We start from the raw sequence: 13734 nt of genomic DNA on the forward strand, positions 1-13734 counted from the left end.
ACAGGACTGCAAGTATGCAGGGCACATTTGAGCTCCCTGCAGCTCTGTCCTGGCTGTTGGGGCCCACACTTGGTGAGAATCCCAGAGGCTGCTGGTTGGGAGGCTCAGGCAGGACTGCACATCCCAGACTTTGCTCTACATAGAATCACCCCAGGAGCTTTAAAAACTACTGCCGTCCAGGCCACAGCCTCCGGATTAGGTCAGAAAGTGGGAGCCGGCATCAGTAGTAAAGATCCCCAGCTGCTTCCATGTGTGGCCATGTCTGGGCACCATCTCCTGGTGTTTCCCCCCTACTCTGGGCAGCATTTCCCTCTGTCTGCCTGGAGAGACATGGGCAGAAAGGCTGTCCAGTTGCTCCTCCTGGGTAGCTTGGAGGCTGCGGTCTCTGCATCTTAGGGCTGTAGGGAACAACGCAGGGATTCTTCCTTTGTCTCTTTCCCGCCTCGCCGCTCCCCTTTCTTTTCTCCTACCAAATTAAGTCCTTGTCAGTGAGGCAAGAGTGCTCAGTGCACAGAATGAAACAGTAACCTCCAAACAACGCAGAGGGAAGTGTCCGTCTGGTCCTGCCTGGTATATGTCTATTCTGAGTTTTTAGGGCCGTGTAATGAAGGACTCTTGAGTCTAGACTCAGTGGAGGACCCCCGAGCCCCACTTTCTTCCTGGTGAGATAATATGATGAAATGATGCTAACTGCAGTAAGGTAGTGTTGAGGACATGAAAAAAGAGAGGAGCTAACCTTGTATATTAGTATAGAACAGCAATTTTCAACCTTTTTCATCTAATTGCATACAGAAAATAATTACTAAAGTTCTGCAGCACACCAAAAAGTATACTTTTTAATAATATATATGCCAATATGATAAAAAATAGGTATAATTTTGATTCATTCACACCATATGGCTATTGTCATTTTTCTTTTTCTTTTTCTTTTTTTTTTTTTTTTACAATCTAAGGGAAAGGAGTTCAGTGCCCCTGATTAAATAGTCAGGTATTGCATGTTTTAAAAATCCTTGTGGCACACTGGTGGAAAATTGCTGGTATAGCAGTTCATTTCTGAGAGGTCCCAAAGACCCAAAAGCTCCATCCCTCCACTCCTTGGTTCTGGTTCTGAAGTGCACCCATCTCATTGCTATAGCTCATGGCTTTGGTCCTTGTTAAAATGAAGTCACTCCTAATAAATATATCCTACAACCCCCCCCCCCCCCCCCGCAAAACAATCAGAAAGAATATATGTACCCCTATTTTCATAGCAGCATTATTTGCAATTAGAGGCCTGGTGCATGAAATTCATGCACGGGTAGGGTCCCTAGGCCTGGCCAGTGATCAGGGCCAATCTGGGGCGACCAGTGTGGCTATTGGGGCGGGGGGCCTCCCCGCTGGCACCCACCTTGGCTGACCTGGGGCCTGTGGGCTGGGGGCAGCTCCTGCCTTGAGCATCTGCACCCTGGTGGTCAGTGCACGTCATAGCGATTGCTCGTTCTGCTGTTTGGTTTATTTGCATATTAGGCTTTTATTATATAGGATAGCTAGAATTTGGAAATAGCTCAAATGCCCATTATTACATGAATGGATAAAAAAGCTGTGGGATATTTACACTATGGAATACTATGCAGCTGTAAAGTAGAGTGACCTCTTACCCTTTGGGACAGCATGGATGGACCTGGAAAGTATTATGCTAAGTGAAATAAGCCAAACTGAGAAAGACAAATATCACATGATCTCACTTATTTGTGGAATCTAATGAACAAAATGAATTGACCAACAAAATAAGACTCAGGGAGGCATGGCAAGACATACCTCGATAAAGGGTTGGGGGGACGAGAAGAGTTAAACCAAAAAACTTCTATACTTATGTGTATAGCCCATGGACACGGGCAATGGTGTAATGGAGACCTGGGGCTGGGAGGAAGGGTGGAAAGTGGGGGAGGATGGGAGATATATCAGGTATTTATCCTTTAGTGTGGATGCTGGCTCCAGAGCGAGTTTTGTTTCAGGGCAGTAGGAGAGCCCTAAGCCTGAGAAGTGAAGAACAGGCACAGGATTTCCATAGACCAAAGGCAAACTTGATGGTTTTCTAGGTGGTGAGGTCCCTACTGTGGTTTCATTCAAGTGAAAAGCCCATGTTGGATCTCACACTGCCATCCCAGGACAGTGGGCGCAGAAATCAGACAGACATGGTGTCTCTGTCTTCCCAGAGGTAGGGGAGCTCCTCAGAGCTTGCGACTTTCCTTTTCCTCTAGGTCCTGACATAGAGAGGAGCACAACTTGTCACAGACAGTTGGGACCAAAGTAGCCTTGTTTATGACCAGGAACGCACCAACATCCCCTAAATGCAGGGCTCTGCACATGGCTGGAGACTCTGAGGCCTGGCCTCCCACCCTTGCTTCACACTCAACTGGCAAGACGGAACGACAAGCACATCGCTTGCAGATGGAAGTGGGGAGTTCCTGAGCACGGGTCCAAAAAGGGGGAAAACCCTCTTCTAAGGAATGTTCCCCTGCTGCACTTGGGAACTTGAGGATCTGGCCCACCCCTCGCTTCCACTTAATTCTAGTGGGCTTCCCAGGAGGAGACTCTACAGGGAACCTAAGGCAGGAAGGAGATGGGACCGGCCCGGAAGACCCTGCTCTCCCTTCCTGGTGTTCCTCTCTCTAGGAGCCAACAGGAAAGTTGGGCTGGAAGATGCTCCGAATAATTGCTTTTCTGCCCTGAGATGGCTCCTCCATCGCCAGTCAGAGTTTTAATTAATCACGCCAGCAGATGGGCTGTCATGGGCCCCAGCAGCCAGGGTAATGAACTCATTTATTATCAGGCTCTGTCAGTGGGACGCCGTCTCGGCTTCTGGGAAAAGAAGAGGCTCCTGACACCAGAGCCTAGGATACGTGCAGTTTGGGAAAAATCTGTGGAAATGTTCTGATTTCATACCATGCACTGCCTTGTAAGAAGAGAGGGAAGGGGACTGTGACTCAGTCCAGAGCAAGAAGCCGTGATGGTGCTTTAAGTGGTGCTGGAGGTTGGCTTGGCCCTCTGGTACCCCCTTCACCCACCTGTCTCAGGAAGCTAGGGTGACACGGAGGGAGCCACGGCATGCGTTCTTAGGTAGGGGATGGCAGGGTGCTTTGACACCAGTTCTCAGAGGTCCAAGGTCATGCCCTGTGGGTGCATTTCTGGATTTTGTGCCCTGTGTTGTCTCATTCATCCCAGTTATAAGTGGCACGAGTTTAATAAATGCTGCCTTAATGGAAGAATGGATAAGTAAATAGTAAGTGTGGGGTGCTCCACATAGAAGCCACCACTATGAAGGGGGGGAGAAGCTTTTATTGAGCCCAATTAAGGCCCAAGGTTCTAAGCAGCACCTGCTATAGGGCCCTGGATCTTATAGACAGTTCTTGCTTTGGGGATTACAGTGGACTATGTCAGGACTAGGTCAGCCAGAACATGTAATAAGCATGACCACTCTAGTATGAGAGGCCGGGGGATGGGCCAGAAGGGACAGTATGCACACCTGGTCTGTCCCCTCGTTGGCTGAGGAGGCGGAGACCGGCACAGTGGAAGGCTCACCTAAGGCCGTGCAGCTAGTAGGCCAGGTGGGCCTGAACTCGGGTCTCCTGACTCCTGCCCCCTATTCTTTCATTGTTTCCAGGCCACCGGACACCCCCTTCACAACCTGCTCACCTGTCACTCAAGGCAGCCTGCTCTTGTACAGTTGGCCTGGGTCCCCTGCTATGTTTATCCTGCCCTTTGGGGTGACATTTGTGTTTTGTCTACAGAGCAGAATCCCTTTTCTCCTTCCACTGCTCATGTGGGGGAACCTTTGTTGTGGCCTGAACTCTGGGGATGGGATTGGGCGGTGAGCCATGCCTGCTGCCCTGCGGGGGCCTCCTCACCTGTGCAAAGGACAGGTGTCTGCTGTACTCTGGGCTGTGGGTCTCCCTCTCAACTGGGCAGTCAGCAGAGTAAACAGGACTATTTGGGAGGGCCTGTTTCCTTGGAGCACATCCTCATGAATGTTTACTGGTGTGGAAAAGGGATAACGTGCCCTTAGTCTCCACTATGAAACCAGAAACTCTACAAGAGCTGGGCTTCCCCATTAAAGGCACAGTGGAGCGAGCTGCTAACAATTTTATTTGCACTTTAAGAACGATAGCAACCACACAGCACTGGTTGTGCCAGGTCCTGACACAAGGCAGGGGCACGGTGTGAAATTTTCAAGCTCACCCAAGCAGTAAGGGGTGCAAGCCAGCTTAGATTTAGGTTCGTCCAGCTTCCAAATCTGTGCTCTTAGCCACCTTACAGCGTGGTCTCCTCAGGAAGGCAACTCGGGCTGCACAGTTATTTTTCCCTAGCTCCTGGCAGAGGAGAAATGGACCGCTGGGCTTCTGGAGGTTGGCTCCTCAGAAGTACCTTCACACACTGATACTGGACCATTGGAGAACAGAATAAATGCTTCGCATTTCAAAGGCTCTTCAAAACCGGGAAGAGGCTTACAGGTTGCAGGTTGCAGGTTCTTCCTGCAGGTGGGTGCCGGAATCTGACCTGGCACAGAGCCCTTAGAGAGGAAGTGGCTGTGTGTGTGGCTGAGGGACTGGACCCAGGAGCAGGGCAGGTGTTGCAAGGGGCCAGGTAAGAAAAGAGTAAATAAAGCTGCTGGCCTTAGGAAATACACAGCCTGTCTGTGTGTGGTCTGTTTTGTAGAGACACGTACACAGAGAGCTGGGTCTCCACAATGAAAAGCATTGACATGTGTGATGACAAATAAAACTTGAATCTTGCCCTAGCTGGTTTGACTCAGTGGATAGAGCGTCGGCCTGTGGACTGAAGGGTCCAGGGTTCGATTCTGGTCAAGGGCATACTCCTGGGGGGCAGGCTTGATCCCCAGTAGGGGGCATGCAGGAGGCAGCCGATCAATGATTCTCATCATTGATCTCTCCCCCTCTCTTCCTCTCTGAAATCAATAAAAATATTTAAAAAAACAAACAAACAAAAAAAACACCCTTTAGGCCTCCTGGTGCTTACCACAGGCTGTGTTCTTACACTGACTGTACAGAAATAGGAGGCAGAGTAAACTTGCCCCATATACACCTTAGCTCAGGCTCTTTGCCTGGTCTGTATTGTGAATGGGGAGACATTGAGAAAAAAAAATAAAAAACACCCTTGAATCCTCATTAGTGGCAGGGGCCAGCCAGTAGTAGGTAGTGGTAAGGACTGCGCCCACTGTAGCACACACCCCTCTGAAAGGGACTGTTGCTACTCAGTGGTAGCCATGTAGGAATCCAGACTGAGTGTCATCCTATTTAAAAAACTTTTGAGGCATTATAAATATCAATTTTTATGTTAAATATCCTGATTTTTCAGGATGGGCTCAAAAGTTTGAAATTTTAAATTTACTTGTTATCCCTGAGGCATGACTCGATGAACCCACTGTGGAAGGTGGTGTCTTCTGGTGTTACTTGAGGTCAAGTTCAGTGTGAACCAACAGCTCCAGCTGGGAGAGGCCCAGTACCCCACCAGACCCTGCATGGCACACAGGGACAGTGGCAGGTGGCCGTGGAGCCAGACAGATCCCCTTTTAGGACTCTGTAAGACCCAGGGACAAGGAGGACCTCCCAAAGGGTGACACTGTCGTTTAGCTTGTAGGTGGCTTTAACCTAAATTGAAGGATTCAAAGGGAAGTGCCCATTCCTGGTGTCCTACGTGAGCTAGAGCCAGCAGTTCATACCACTTACAACGGTTTGATTTTATCCCCACAACAGCCCTGAGAGCTAAGAAACCACCACATGTTTATAATTCACATGGGCTGCCTAGCTTAAAGGAATACAGTAAATAGGATAGTAAATATCTGCCCAAGTACATGTCACCAGACAGACTGTGTCCTTGGCTCACCACTCAGCAGCCATATGGTTTGGAGCAACTTTGAGCTCCTGGGTCTCCATTTCCTCATCTCTGTTATAAGTATGACATAGTGACTATTAGCTGTGCTGTAGGATGGAATTATTTAATGTGCAAAAAGTACTTAGCATGATGCCTCTCTCCTAATGAGAGCTCAATAAATGTTAGCCATCTCTGCTCTTTCCACGTCCAAATCCTCAGGTGTCACAGCCCACAGAGCCATTATTTAAGATGCGCCAGAAATGTCAAATGTACACTGGACTTCAAAGTCTCAGGATGAAACTGAGAACATGAAATACCTCATCAGTACTTTATACACTGAGTGGCCAGATCATTATAAACGCCTGAATAGCACAACATACCTAAGTATCATTGCTGATCAAGTTCATCCTATCATGTTGATGGCGTATCCCAATGGAGATGGCTTCTTCCAACAAGACAATGTGCCATGCCACGGTGCTCGTATTGTGTATCTTGCTCTGTGTCATTTGCCTTTCTTGGAGTGATTTCAAGCACATGAGGGAGACTTTACCTTGCTTAGGTTACCCCCACAATCACCAGATCTCAATCCAATTGAGCATTTGTGGGATGAAGTTAAAAGAGCCATCAGGCAGCTGGTTCCACAACCATCAAATCTCAGAACTGTACAGTGCTATCCATCAGGCATGGTGTCAGATTCCTCACATCACCTTTCAACATCTCGTGGAGTCAATGCCAAGAAGAATTGCCACAGTATTGAAGGCAAAAGGTGGCCCAATGAAGTACTGATGGGGTGGTCATAATAATCTGGCCAGTCATAATAATCTGACCACTCAGTGCATATTATATTGGTTATATGTTTAAATAATACCTAGGGTATATTGGGTTAACAAACATCATTAAAATTAATTTTACCTGTATTTTTTTAACCTCTTTTAATGTAGCAACTAGAAAGTTTAAAATTATAGCTGTGGCTCCCATGAAATTCCTCTTAGACTGCATTGGTCTGGAACCTAGAATAATGCCTGGCGCAGAGTGGGCCCTCAGGAAGTACATGTTGAATGAATGAATGAATGAATGAATGAATGAATGAATGACTAGTTTTCACAGATTCCTCGGGCCTTTGCCTTCTCCCTTGAGCCATGTGCCCTCCCTCTGGCTCCTGTACCCCTACAATGACTGACCACCACAGACTCTCAGCAATCATTCATCATTAGACAATCCTCCCACTCCCATACCCCAAGTCACAGGGGACAGAGGCCCCAAGAGATGGAGGGCCTTGAGGAGGACACATGGTCAATGACAGAGCAGAGAGTGGAACCAGAACATCTGCCAGAGCAGAGGCACTTAGACACGACCTAGTTTTTCCAGTGAAGGCCTTGATTTTTATCAATATCTTCATAGAGGCAAGTGGAAATTCTCAGGGTCGGTCAGGGTAAGTGGTCACATGGCTACTAGACAAAAACGAATTCTCAGGAGACTGCCATCCCTCCCTCTGAAACCTTGACCTTCAAATTACAGCCAAGTCTAGCCCCACCACCCACCTCTCTCGGAAGCATTGAGGTTGCAGCCCTTGAAGGCAGAAATCAACAGTGCTGTCATTTGGGCATTCTGTCATGGCTTTAAGTAAAAGGGCCTTGGGGTGTCCTTGTAATAGTGATAATAGTATTGAAAAAAGCCAAAAGAGTTGGCAATAGCTCTTTGGAAGTCTCTGAAATCGTTAATATTATTGATCCAGAGAGGCTGCCAGTTGGCACTTGCTGGGTTGTTTTTCTCTCTCAGTTCCGCTAATTCAATCTCTCTCTCTCTCTCTCTCTCTCTCTCTCTCCCTCCCTCCCTCCCTCTCCCTCTCCCTCTCCCTCTCCCTCTCCCTCTCCCTCTCCCTCTCCCTCTCCCTCTCCCTCTCCCTCTCCCTCTCCCTCTCCCTCTCCCTCTCCCTCTCCCTCTCCCTCTCTCCCTCTCCCCCCTTCCTCCCTCCCTCCCTCTCTCCCTCCCACCACCACAGTGCAGAGAGTCAGGGCCTAGGGAACCATGTGCTAGTTAATAAAAGGTTTCGGAACAATTCACTTTGAATCCATTAAATCCAAATGTGTGACAGTTACATAATGTCATAAACACTTACTAGTACAGGGAGGAGGGCCAAGAAAGGCAAATGACACAGACCAAGATACACAGGAGTGGTGAAAAATGTCAGACAAGTGTGTGCGTGTTTTGTTTGTTTTTCCAGTGTTGATCACTTCCTAGAGCAGGGCAGACCTAGGCCTTGCAAGTCAGACACTCCACAGCTCACTCCCCAGATGCTTGGAGGCCCAAACGGAGGAGCGAGTCTTCATTCTCACTCTTGAGAATCTGAGAGTCTGGGGAAGAAGAAAGAACTGCAACCCTAATTAATGTTCAAGGTGTTCAACTCAGACCAAAGCAAGTCAACAGCTAGCCTCCACTGGATAGGGCTGTGGACATGTGTAACAGAGACTGCGGGGGATGTTGGTACTAGCACAGAGTAGAACTATGTCAAGGTGGAAGAGGATGTCTTTGGCTGGAGGAAGGGTGGAGCCTTTGATTTGGGAAAGGCACCTGAAGCTCGGAGGCATGGTAAGTGCAGGTGCGTACGCTGATTGTCCTTGCTGGTGACCAAACAGAGCACTTGGGTGAGGAATGACCTTGAAGTTGCATTTTAGACTTAATCTTTATGCAAGGTGGCAGCAGACATCCTTTAGGTCATGGCTGTTGTTGGTGCCCTTGCCATCTTTCTTAATCAGCAGTTTTTCAATAAAACTGAGCTTTCTGTTTGTTCTCAGGGGCTCCTGTGGATGTTTCCCCAGAGCTGGGAGGGCTGAGCTGTGGGCACGAGGTTTGGCCAGCTCCCTGAAAAGAACGTCCACCTGCTGAGAGCTCCAGTTGTCTCCCTGCCATCGTGATGAACGTGACACAGAGCACAAAAGAGGGCAAGTGGAAGAATAAATTGAAATAAAGGAAATGAAGCAACCTGTGAAAAACCAGCAAACAAGCCTACATCAGCAGTGAAAGTCAATGAGGCAAACACCATCTGGCCCTGAAAATGAATGGAGCAGAAAAGGATGGCCTCGCCTCACGGGGATTGGTGCTCTGCTGGGTGCAGAGTCGTGTCCATGCCTGCCTGAGACTAGCCTGGGTCAGGCGCGCAGGTGAGGGTGGGCAGGTGTTAATACATTTCTGCAGAGCAGGATGTTGGAAAGACTTTTCCCCTTGTAATAAATCAGGGCACAGTTTCCCCTAATGGAAACTCTTCAGCAGGAAGGTTTTAGAGTCGCTGCTTCATTTCCATCCCCACGCAGAGCAGAATTCAGGGATTTGGATACAGTGGAGTTGTCCATGAGAGCACAGTCTGATCACTTGCACTCATTCACTCATTCAGTTCTGCATTCATCCATCCTCCCATTCATCATCCCTCTCTTCCTCTCCCGTATGCCACCACTGCTTTAGTCCATTGCTAGGGTCTCCTGCCTGACCCACCTGCCTCCCTCTGAGCTCTCATCCCTACACATGACCACCAGAACCTCTTTTAAAGCTCAAAGCTGCTGTGACCCCTCCTGATAGTCAATAACTCCCCACTGCTCACATGCAATACCCCCCACAATGGAACTGTTCCAACCAGCTGACCTCATCTCTTGCTGCACCATCCCTCCCCACACCCCCGCCTACATTCTGGTCGTGCCCACTAATGATCCACATTGTTTCTTGCTTTGGAGTCTTCTCTTATGCAGGTCCCCATCTTCCCTTTTGTCTTCTCCCACTTTCCCTCACCTATGTGCCTGCTGATATTACTTAGAAGACCAAGCTATGAAAATGTGCAGCTATACCTCGCAGTGCAGAGAGTGTAGTTGACAATGCCCCAGCTGCTGCCCTGCTGGGTCTGCCACCATGTTCATGTCAAAGCAGCGGCTCCTGTGGGCTGCTTTCAGGTCATGCCTGAGCACGGTGGGCCCCGCCCAATAAGATAGGAGATTCTGCCAATGGGTAGCTTTGGTCCAAGGACTCCCCATTGGTCTGACCAAACCGTTCTTGGAACTTCCCTGCAGTCTGAGACTCTTCCTATCCTCACTTCCTTTCCCACAGGTATCAGGCATGCAGTGTGGTCTGAGGGCTCTACCTGCCTTCTGCTCCCTCCGCCGATAAATCCCTTATATGTCTAACCCTCTCTTTGCATCTGCTTTTCCATGAACCTGAACCTAGCACCACCTCTTTTTGAAGACTTTCCTAACCTTCCTTGTAGAATTGAACCCTCTCTCCTTCCCACCATCCTCTCTACCTTATATGTACTTTTCATGATTGCACCAATAACTTCACTATAATTGTCTGTTTATATGGCTGCCTCCATTTCCTAGAGGGTAGACTCCATGAGGCCAGTGAGTCCACTGTCTTACCTGTCTTGTTAACCTCACTGGCTAGTGTAGTGCCTGCTATATTCGGGCGCATATACATGTTTCTGAAATGAATGAATAATTGATCTATGTATCCATTTATCAGTTCCCGTTGTTCTAAACCACGTGGTAGGTGCAGAGGATAGAGTATTAATGGACGAGACTCCCTGCCTTTAAGGCACTCTGCGGCTGTTGGGCGGATTAGCATGCAGGTAACTATAAGTGAAAATGGAATAGCTGCTATCAAAATGGTGCTATCAAAATGAAATAAAGAGGAAGGTGTGCTTACTTTCCAGTGGGCGGTGGAGGAAGGAGGATGCATCAGGAAAGGCTTCCTAGAGAAAGCGGTGTTCGGACTGGGGCCTGTGGAAGCTGTAGGACTTATGCACAGACAGTATGAGAGGAGGTGCCGAGGCCAGAGAGACTGCCCACACAAGGGCACAGAGGGTGACGTCATGAGGGCTATTTGTCAATTTCATTATGAAAAATTTCCAGTCCACACAGAAAAAGAGTGTGTCACTTATTTTACCTTCCCTTTTGTGGTTGCTGCCGAAGAAGGCTTTGTTCATTGGATGTTTGTTTACTCTGCCTGATTACCTCGTGTCTCCATCTGCCTCAGAGCCCCCACTATGTCTGTTTGAGTCTCTCCACATTGTCAGTCCCCTTGACTGACTTTGCAGATTCACATCTGGCAGGCTCTGAGGCCAGGCAAATGCCTGGAGGTTTCAGGCATTTGGCTGGACAGGCAGGAGCCTTCAGTGACTATCTCCAGCTGACAGGTCCCTGGGCAGAGGACTGACTGGCTCCTGAGCCTGGGGTGAGCATGGGGAGGGGATGCTGGCAGCAGACACCCTGTACACTGTCATCTGCTGTTGGAAGGCATCAAACGGCTGCTGCCTAGGGAGGCGGGAGAGAGAGGTAGGACAGAAAGGGGACAGAACCAACTGCCTGCAGCCTGGATGCTGCTGGCTCTGTGCTGGCCAGCTTTGCCTGCAGCTTCTTTTGGACACACGCAGAGCTGGGCTGGCAGGTGGCACTCTCACCGATGATGCCTGGCTGCAGCTGCACTCTGTGCCTCTCAGCAGGCAGCTCCTCCCCGGTGTGTTGGCAGCAAAAACTCAATCTCCGGGAGCTCCAGGGGCTGCTTCAGAATCACTCTGGTCTGGAGGCCTGTGGAGACCACTGAAGGTGTGGGAGGCCAGGTCTTCAGTACAACTTGAGACCTTCTTCCTGCCCTTGCCCTCCCTCTGGTAGATCGGCAAATAAACTCTCAAGTATAAATTTCCTTATCATGGGAACACAGAAACGTGGAAGCACCCATGAGTCCTCTATTCCACCCCTGCAGGGCTGCCCCTCCTTCAAAGAAAAGTTCTTAGGAAAGATGAGCGAGGACCTCCTCCAAGTAAAGAGCTTTTAATCATTGTTTTCAATGGTTACTCAATGTACCACTCGATATATGTACCATAATTTTGTTAATTACATAAATATTACATGAATTCATTCTGATTATTAAAATGCTTACCATGTAAACAGATATTTCCACTGCACATTCCCTTAACCTCACCCTGTCCCAAAAATAAGTAGCTTGAATCAGTTGGGTGGTATCAGTTGGGTGTCAGGGGTCCAGGAGGGTGCTGAGGGCTTCACTTCTTATCAGGGTGGGCAAGAGGAAAGCCTTTGCCCAGTGGATTCTTGTCCTCATGATGGGCTGGGTGAGGAGTGGATAAGAAATGCTAGAGCGGGAAAGAGGCAGCACGAGGAAGGACAAGTGGATGCTTGGCCAACCAGCTGGCCATCAACCCAATGTGGCCCAGACCCCACACTCAGATCTGGGGTGAAGCCAGTCCTAGATCCTCACCACTTAGACTTGTCTTAAAGTGTCACCCAATTGTCCATAGCACCCCAAGCACTTCCCAGTTTCCACATGCCATTTTTCAATAGGGCGGATGGAGATGTGGGGGGAGAAGGCTTCAGGCCCTTGCACCACTGCTACAGGATCAGACCCTTACAGGCAAAAGTCATCCTTGATTGCTTATTATTCATGGATAAACAGGCAATTTGAGAAAAGGTGATGAGGAAGAATGCATAATGTGCCCTGTCCCTCCTTTTTCTTACCCCTGCAACACAATGAACTCTGCTTACAAAGCACATCATGACGCTTAGGAAGTGGTATCGTTGTGTCCAGGCCATGCCCCTGCCCTCTGTTGTACATGTTGGATCTCATACGTAAAATAAATAGTAGTAAATCATCTCATAAAAATTCCATGATTTTAGTGGTTTCATGCTCTAAGATGTCACAGATTTGATTCTCCCAATAGATAGGGACAAGGCTTCAGAATTGTGGGGTCCTCCTAAGTTTTGTGGACTATGACTAGAACCCTCACTCTGCACAACTCACTGGGAACCAGGGCCAAAGGTCTAGTCCTGATAAATAGGGTAAGCTTTTACTTTTTTTTTTTTCTAGAAGAAGATTCTGTGGTCCCTACGGAACCTGGCCCTTTGTCTATAAAATTTGGTTGGAGTAAATCCAGTGTCTTTTCTGAACTCTTCCATGTCAAGAAATAGCCAACTCTCTATCATACAGGCTTTCATTCAGCCAGGATATTATCTGGATAACATCAAAAATCAATTTTTAGGTAAACTAATTTTTGGTAGGGGACAGAAATAGTTTAGAATTATTCAGCCCCAGTTTCTACACATTTTCCACAATTTTTCCATAGACTTCTGTCGTGATGAGCTCCCTGCATTGGCCTGACCCAGGTTTCCCTGAAACGAGTGCCGGGTGTCCAGCAGGAGTGGAGCAGAATGGTTACAGTCAAGCCTGGGTGGCCTGGGATGAGTTCCTGGCTGCTGTTAATGGGCTAATTCCTTAACCTCTTTGCCTCAGTGTCCACATCTGTAAAATGAAGGTAATAATGACACCTACATCCCTACATCCCCACATCATTTGTGGGAATACTAAGAGTGTTGATACATATAAAGTACTTAATTTGGTGCCCGGCAATGGAAAGAGATTTAGGTGTCAGCTAGCATCTTACCCCATGCATGTGCCATACTCGTGGGTGGCACATGCATGGGGCAAGTGAATTCTCTGGCCACTTCTCATTGCTCTGCATCAGGTAACACCACAGGAAGCCGGGACATTTGTCTGGTGGAATGAAGGATGATTATCATGTCTGGAAGAGGAAAGTGGTCTCTGGCCCACAGAGATGCATAGAAAAACCCAATCCATTCATTTTGGGGCCCAAAAGTTCCATTTCACAAGGCACAAGGAAGCTACCATCTTGTGTGGAGTCAAAAGTGGATTTTCTTTTCTGAGCTATGATTGAACTTGAGAGTTAGGGTATAAGTGGGAAGCAAAGGAGGCATGTCTCCTGCATGCTGAAGGCAGTCCGGTCCTCTTCCAGGAGTCTCTTATTCATCCAGAAATATTTGTTGAGCACCTACAATATGCCACTCACTGCTG

The 13734-nt window shown here is 48.3% G+C and overlaps 1 non-coding gene across 1 annotated transcript; it reads left to right on the forward strand.

The window, feature by feature from the left end:
- The first annotated feature begins 4999 nt into the window (after positions 1-4999).
- Positions 5000-5131, forward strand: LOC132238969 (small nucleolar RNA SNORA51). The gene has a single exon (XR_009453933.1). It is a non-coding gene; the product is annotated as a small nucleolar RNA SNORA51 (small nucleolar RNA).
- The last annotated feature ends 8603 nt before the right edge of the window (positions 5132-13734 follow it).

This window comes from Myotis daubentonii, chromosome 7 (assembly GCF_963259705.1).
Source record: "Myotis daubentonii chromosome 7, mMyoDau2.1, whole genome shotgun sequence".
Classification (NCBI taxonomy): Eukaryota; Metazoa; Chordata; class Mammalia; order Chiroptera; family Vespertilionidae; genus Myotis; species Myotis daubentonii.